This window comes from Mytilus trossulus, chromosome 6, assembly GCF_036588685.1.
Source record: "Mytilus trossulus isolate FHL-02 chromosome 6, PNRI_Mtr1.1.1.hap1, whole genome shotgun sequence".
Taxonomy (NCBI): domain Eukaryota; kingdom Metazoa; phylum Mollusca; class Bivalvia; order Mytilida; family Mytilidae; genus Mytilus; species Mytilus trossulus.
This window is the reverse complement of record NC_086378.1, coordinates 30,495,151-30,503,740: the sequence shown is the minus strand read 5'-3', so window position 1 is coordinate 30,503,740 and position 8,590 is coordinate 30,495,151.

Below are 8,590 nucleotides of genomic sequence, written 5' to 3'. Positions count from 1 at the left end.
TAAATACCCTGTAACAAGCGCTACTTAAAACTATATGGTCAGATATATATTCACCTTTAAACTTGATTTAAAATCAATTTTGTAAATAGTTATTTCATAATTTTCTTATTTAGATCAATTTTAACCACTCAACCAAATGCATGTATTTCACTTTATGACTTAACTATAGATTTTCGAAATCATAGAAACAAAGCCACCCCTTTCTTCTTCTTTCCTTAAATATACTTTACTATAATGTCAAATGAAATATGATTTTATAAAATAGAACAAACAACTCAATAATAAACAATATTTTTTCTTTGTATTGGCCTATCTACTTTGACAATAAAAAACGATCTGCTGAACAAAGCATTTTCCTGACAAAACGACTTGGTATTTGCAGAAAGTGTGAATGTAAACAACGAAAGCGTCATCGACCTTTATAAATAGTATATTTATCGTTTCTAACGATTTTTAAAAATAAAACGATAATAAAGACAACACCCATAAATTACCGCATAATTCTTAAAAATGTATAAAACATTTCATTAATATGAGTTAAATATATATATATATCTTAAAACAACAACTCGATGATAAAAAAAACGTGTATGATCTTGTTGCCTCTTTATTTTTTTAAAAACTGGATAGGGTATTTTTGGTGTTATTTTTTTGCGATTTGGATTCCAGTGAGGTTTATTATAAATCAATATTTATTCGTTGTATCGGATTATATATTATACCTTAACTTTAAAAACACCAGTGAAAAGCTGTACAAAGCATATGCCAGGTAAAACGACTTGGTATCATCAGAAAGTACAAATGTAAGCAACGATACCATGAAAATAAATAGAATATGTATCGTAACTAATGACATTTCTACTGATTTCGACAAAGTATACCATAGAGAGATTCAATAAATGTACTAGTATAAAATAAAAATTAAAAAAAATTATGGGGAATGTGTCCATGGGACATAGGTGATGCCCCCGCTTGCATATAAGTTATAACATTATAATTGGACATAACTGAAGAACAATAAAAGTGATGCTTCCGTACAAGATCTAAGTTTTGTGGTAATTAGCTTTGTCTATACGTTTAAGAACATTAAGTTGAGTTAGAGAACGGAAAGGCAATATTCAGCATTTTTTTTCCATTTGTACATATATGTTGTTTCAAACACATTGATAACTTGCTCTACTATTACAATATAAAATAGAAGATATGGTATGATTGCCAATGAGACAACTGTCCACAGGAGACCAAATGACACAGAAATTAACAACTCTAGGTCACCGTACGGTCTTCAACATTAACATATCCCAAACTGCATAGTCAGCTATAAAAGGCCCCGAAATGAGAATTGTAGAATAATTCAAACGAGATAATTTACGGCCTAATTTATCTACAAAAATATTTCTGGTTTAAAGATAACAAATGTATCAACGCCGATCGCGATGTTTTTACATTTCGAACAGTTGTTGCTAATTTGATGCGTGACAAGAACGACGATATCGACGAAAGTAACAATCGTTAAGATGACCTTAGTAATACAAAAATGTCACAGGCGTTAAGTTTCTCTTTTATAGGGGTGGATCATCAATTTCCATACAAACTTTTAATGCCAAAACGTTTCAAACCGTTAAAAAGTACATGGGAGCGGTGCTGAAGCTGCAATTAAAAAGGTTAAATGAATCATAAACCGAACTGAACTGAACTCTGTGTATGCAGCATTTGGCGAAACATTTCGAATTGTTGTTTTCTTCTTGCCAAGTTTCGTACTTTATTTGTCCTTTTGAACATTTTTATGAGAGCGTCTCTGATTCATCTTTTTAGACAAAACGCTCGTCTTGCGTACACAAAGTGAATACTTGGTATTTATGATGAGTTTATTTGCAACCACTTGGTCGGTGTCACTGTTGGTGGAGGTTTTCTTCCTGATCACCAGTTCAGTAGTCAGCACTTCTGTGTTGACATGAAATATCAGTGTTATAATCATAATTACAAATAAACTGTTTCCAAACTTTGAATTTTTCAAAATACTAAGAATTTTCTACCCCACCAGTAGATTACCTTAGCTGTATTTGGCAAAAACTTTCAGAATTAGGGGTCCACAGTGCTCTTCTATTTCTTTATTTCGCCTTTCATCATTTTTCTTTGTTGGAGAGTCACTGATGAGTTTTTAGATACGAAAGCGTGTCTAGCTTACACAATTTCAATACTGGTGGGTTTTTTTTAAAAATTATTATTCTTTAAAAATAATCGGCCGTTATATCACCTCTTTAAAATCCAATAGCAATAAAAAAAATAAAAAAAAAGCACATGAAGTTGAATTATAGCATCTATGATAAGGCAAAGGTTTAAAACTTCGTACTTTATTTAGCCTTTTTAACTTTTTTGGATTCGAGTATCACCGCTGAGTCTTTTGTAGACGAAAAGCGCGTCTAGCGTAAATTCAAAATGATATCTAGGATGAGTTTATTTACAACCACTGGCCAGTGACTGGGTCGATGCCACTACTGGTGGAGTTTTAATTCCCCGAGGGTATCACCAACCCAGTAGTGAGCCCTCTGTGCTGACCTAAACTATCTTTCATATGGCCATGTTTATAAATTATCTGTTTTTAAACATTTCAATTTTTAAAATACTAAGACTTTTATACCTCAGGAATAGACTACCTTAGCTGTATTTTGCAAAACTTTTTGGTCATTTTTAATTCCCCGAGGGTATCACTAGCCTAGTAGTGGGCACTTTTTGCTGAAATAATTTACCAATGATATGGTAATTTTTATAAATTGATTACAAAACTTTAAATTTTTCAAATACTTTTCTACCTCGGGAATAGATTATCATAGCTGTATTTGGTAAATCTTCTAGGAATTTTGGTCATCAATGCTCTTCAACTTCGTACTTTATTTTGCCCGTTTAACTTTTTTTGATTCCAGTGTCACTGATAAGTATTTTGTATACGAAACGCGCGTCTGGCGTAAATACAAAATTTAATCCTGGTATATATGATGAGTTTATTTGGAGTAAAGACTCCATTATATTTTCATTGACTTTGGAACTTCTGCATAGTTTACATTTTAGATTTTGTGAGTTATACAGTTTAAAATGAACTACTAATGGTGAGTCAATAATATTACGTATTAGTCGTATTGAGCATTTGAAGATCTCTTTTCCATGACGATTAATTGGCCCTTCACCTTGCTTCAATCATGGATTTTGAATGTTTTTCATATTCTACAAGTTTAAGGATTGCCATTTAATTTTTAAAACTAACTAATGACATTTTGGCCATGTATCAAATTGTGATTTAACATCTATCTCGTCTGCCTGCTATTAAAGTACCGAATGTGACTTTTCCCGAATAAGACTTATACCGAGTGTAGATTTGCATTGCTATACGACGTGTCTCGGTATTTTTATACATCCAACACTCATGTATTTATTTTTAATGTTTATGTTATGGTTTCGGTTTAATAATGTGTTATGTTTTTCATTTTTAGCCATGGCGCTGTTCCTTTTGGTATCTTTGGTCCCTGTTTTGTGTCTTATTGTTTGCTATCTAATAAATATAAAATTGCCTCTCAATATCATCATGGTCATATTTCCGAATATGACTGTTATACCGAGTGGTAGTTTGCATTGCTATTTGACGTACCACGATATTTTCTACTTCAAACATTCATGTATTCATGTTTGATGTTTCTGCTTAGGTTTCAGTTGGATAATCTGTTATGTCTTATAGTTGTAGTCCAAGTAATTATGAAATTAACTTCCAATAACACTATTGTCATGTCAAAAATTCTTTGGACGAGTTTTGTGAAAATAACTGTATTTAGTTCGAGTTTGCATGTTAGTTACGTATGCGCGTCACTGTTTTTATCCTGTGTTGTTTGTCGTTGATGGAGTATGCTCGTTGTTGTTCTGTATTTTGCATGTTGTGTCGACTATTATATTATTTGTTTGCGCGTTTATCTGTGATGAATGTTCTTGTGTATGTTTTTGCTGTGTTTCTGTCATGTTTAGTGTTGTCATTTTATCGACATTTGTTCAACATTGTCATATAGCAAGAGGTTTTGTTAGTCACTTAACAATGTTAATCCCACCATTTTCTCTTTTTTCCCCTTAAAATACCCTTACCAAGTCAGGAATATGGCAGTTGTTTCTATGTATGTTGGCGTTTGTTTTTGTTGCACTTCAGTGCTCCTGTTGTTCCTTTGTTTTCTTCTCATAATTGATGTGTTTTCCTCGGTTTTAGTTCGGAACCCGGATTTTTTTTCTCATAATTGATGTGTTTTCCTCGGTTTTAGTTCGGAACCCGGATTTTTTTTCTCTCAACCGATTAAAGACTTTTGAACACCGGCATACCACTGTTGTCTTTATTTACTTTTTACCTCCCCGTCACACAGTTTATTATCTATTTTTTTTATGCATGTAAACTTTGTACTTGACATCTTAAATTCCACCCAAATAAAATAAATTTCGTTCCAGTCAAAACACATTTCAAAAAGTAAAATAACAAAAATATCGAACGGAAAACACTAATCAAACGTAAATTTCAAAAGTGTAGATACATCAAACGAAACGGTACCAACTGTCATATTCCTAACTTGGTACAGACATTTTTTTTATGTAGAAAATGGAGAAATAAACAGACGCATAAAGTTCCATTATATTGACAACAATGTGTGAAAAAATAATAGATAAAAAATGTCCAAAAAAAATTGGGATGCAGGTTTCGACATTATGTTATGATTTTAATTTCTTTGAAAACAAACAAATATGTCAACAAAGAATCCCAAATGGCATATAATTACAGAGCACATACGCAAAACTGAAAGACAAGAATAAATAGAAATAATACAGCACAACAAAACATTGGCGGTAACAACAAAAATACTCTTTTTATACATTATACCAATCAATTAAAGATAGTTATCAAATGTACCAGGATTATAATTTAATACGCCAGACGCGCGTTTCGTCTACATAAGACTCATCAGTGACGACCACATCAAAACATTTAAGAAGTCAAACAAGTACACAGTTGAAGAGCATTGAGGACCCAAAAGCACTGTTATTACACTTATTAGAACTGAAGTAACGGTTCGTTAGATACAGATTCATTAGAAACAGCAAATGTCTCGGTAAATGAACAATTGAGGTCAACATTTACATCTAAGTCTTATGCAACAGGACCAAATAACATAACGTAAGTGGAAAAGAGCTAAAAAAAAACCATGCATACACTCACTCTTACTTCAATTTTACAAACGTCAAATTAATCTAAATTATAATCCTGGTACCTTTGATAACAATTAATATCAAAATAGTACCTCATGAGCGGAATCGCCCAAACATAACACCAGTTTTTAAAAGGAGAACAAACACATGATGGGACCAATATCACTTACATGTATTTCCTGCAGATTACAAGAGCACATATACTTGCAAGCAACATCTTGAAATATCTTAAATTGAAAAATATACTTTACGACTTACATCACAATTTCAGAGCAAATAGATTTTGTGAATCCATGATAAAAATCATAACAGAACGATGCACACATATACAAGTCGATCCAAACATGGATTTCACAAAAGCTTTTAATAAATTATGAATTCAAATTTATCTATTTTCAATCGAACATAAATAGTTGAACTAGAAAAAACTTTCTTGTGCAAAAAAAGAAGTTACGCCAGGTGTTCCTTAGTAGACTTCATTAGGGCCCAATATTATGGATTTATACACCACAGTCATTGTTTTGGCTGATAACAGTATCATTTCACACTTGATGGTTCCCGTGTTTCTGGCACTCTCCATAAGTTCTCCATAGTTTAAACACTGGTTCAAAACATCTGGATTCTTGCAAACCAGCTCATAAAATGCACACATTACGTGTTGACCTACCGGTTCCTTTTCTACATGTCTGAGATATCTGCCCGATTTTGTTCGCTTCTCTTAATACCTAGGTGACTGCCTGTTAAGTCCTGCACTTGTGTTCAATATGTTCTAGTATCACGGCATATTTTTTTTAATGTTAATTCTGTTACATTCATGCATTTCGCATTGTGTATGGTACAGTATACATCTTCAGAGGTATTTGTGTTGATGTTCACCAGACGGTACCTGTTTCTGTGGTGCTGTTCTAAATCCAGAATTCCTTTGTGCATCTTTTAAGTAAGCAGTACTTTTTTATTCTTGCCTACAAAAAATCAACATAATTATATAAATTTAAGTCAGACATTGGACAGTCATCAAATACAACAATTGCAAATGAAAATATACAGGTCATACACACATGTGTTAATAAAATGGAACGAAATAATAAAAAAAGAACGCAATAGATTGAACGAACCGTGAGTTAAATTGTTTAGTCCCTGTGTTATTAAACATATTTATATCTAAGTTGTTACCAAGAATTCACAGGTTATCTCCCTTACTACACAACAATGAAAATACTTTAACATCTGCTAAATTATTTTCTATGATAGGGGGAGTGTCATAAAACTACATATGTAGCTCCTGTGGCTTGTTTATCAGCAGTATGCACTTGTTACTATGCCACTTTTTACATATCACTTTTTTTATATAGCATTTGTAAAACGAAGTTGATAGTTTTGCGCCATTTGCTGTATTCTCTGTAGTAAACAAACCTCATCTGTATGTTCTCATTTAAATTTTATCTACATACGCATGTTTCTAAATAGGTTTCTTAGAATTATCTACATTTTGAATTTCCCTTCTATTCCATAGTGGTACAGTTTATTGAATTAGGATTTCATGTTTCAGGAATCAGCTTATCAAAAGCTTTTGCTGCATGGTTTATCGAAAGTATCAGGATGTCTATGTAACGTCATCATGGTCACAGTACCCAAATTGCACCTATTTAGAAAACAAAGCAGTGGAAATCTTAAGAGATTTCTGAGAGATTAAAAAGTTTTCCAACATAGGTTAATATTTTTAAATATACACAAAACGTTCATATTATATATCAACAGAAGAAATATTCACTGGAAAAAGTAAAATGTACGGAAAAGTGTGACGTCCATAAAAATCCATCTTGTAAATATGAACAAAAAAATATATGTTACAAGCATTCATTTTCTTTAAAATTGAATATACAGTAGGCATGGGCTAATGTCAAATTGTTTTAAATATTTGAAGAAATAAATCGAAACATCTAGATCTACTATTTGATTTTTAATAATGTAAATTTATGCATGGTGGCAATTACGGTACTCCTAATAACAGAATCGTGGACCGTTTGGAGCTCTGTTCAAGGACAGATGTGTTATAGTAGTCTCAGGTTCAAACACATTTTTCTATCATTCAATATGGACTCAAAATTAAATTGGAAGAACCCTAACTAAGTTATTATATATCTACAAATTACAAACAGAATGAAACTGTTGAATGTTTGTCTGGATCATGAATATACGTAGGTGAAAACACTGTAAAATGAATGTAATTTTCGTACCCTTACATTTCCTTTAGTGGTCTGGCAGTGTTACGGCTTGAATTCCTTATAAAGGAGAAAAAGCATACAACTATAAAATTCAAAATGATGAACTGTATGTACTTTGCAAGTCAACTATTGATAAAATAACAAAAGGGAGAGTATTGTTTTATTGTATAAGTTTTATATGTTTAAATACACATGGCGATGATCACATTTAAAAAAAACAATACTCCCGCTTACATGCCTTTTTTTAATAGAGACAAAATCCCCATGCTAATTCTAAAAAAAAAGAAATGAAGCTATGTTCTATATATTTTGTAGGTATTGAAAGTGGACACTTTTTCACATAATATGCTGTCCTTTCTCAGTGTAAAAGAGTCTTTTTCATATGAAGTATTGTCCTAGCTTTCTTTAAATGAAACTTTTTTTCACAAATCTGGGACGAATTTGCTTGGAACGAATTGGACTTGAAATCAATTGAGTAGCATTCCATCTGGCGTTTGAATTATAAGCTTGGTACCTTTGATACCTTTAATAATTATTAAATACTGGTACACCACTGGGTCACCGATGTCACTGCTGGTGGACGTTTCGTCCCCGAGAGTCACATGATCACAATTTTAAGCCCAATAGTCAGCACTTCGGTGTTGACATGATTATCATTAGTTTACAAAAGTATGAATTTTCGAAATGCTAAGGATTTTCTTATCCCAGGCATAGGTTACCATGCTCAATAGCTGGCAATATTTGACAAAACTTTTTGGAAATTTTGGGTTCTCTTTGCTCTTCATTGACTCTACTATTTAGCTTTATAACTATTTTCATCTAAGTTTCATGTAGAAGAAAAGCGCGTCTGGTGTATTCAATTGTTAGCCTCGGCAGGGACTCTCTATACTTTATACATATAAAAGTCTCTCAGTTGATAACTTGACTTCTTAATCATTATCAGAGACATATATATACATTGTAATACTACATTGTAATACAAATATATTGTATTAGGCCTATATATATCATGAATGATTATTATTCAATATTGTACATACAGAATATATACCAATATGTTATAGTGTTATAAGATAAGATAAGAAATTTTATTTTAAGTCGGGTTACATAAATACAAACATAAGCTCTGTAGAGCT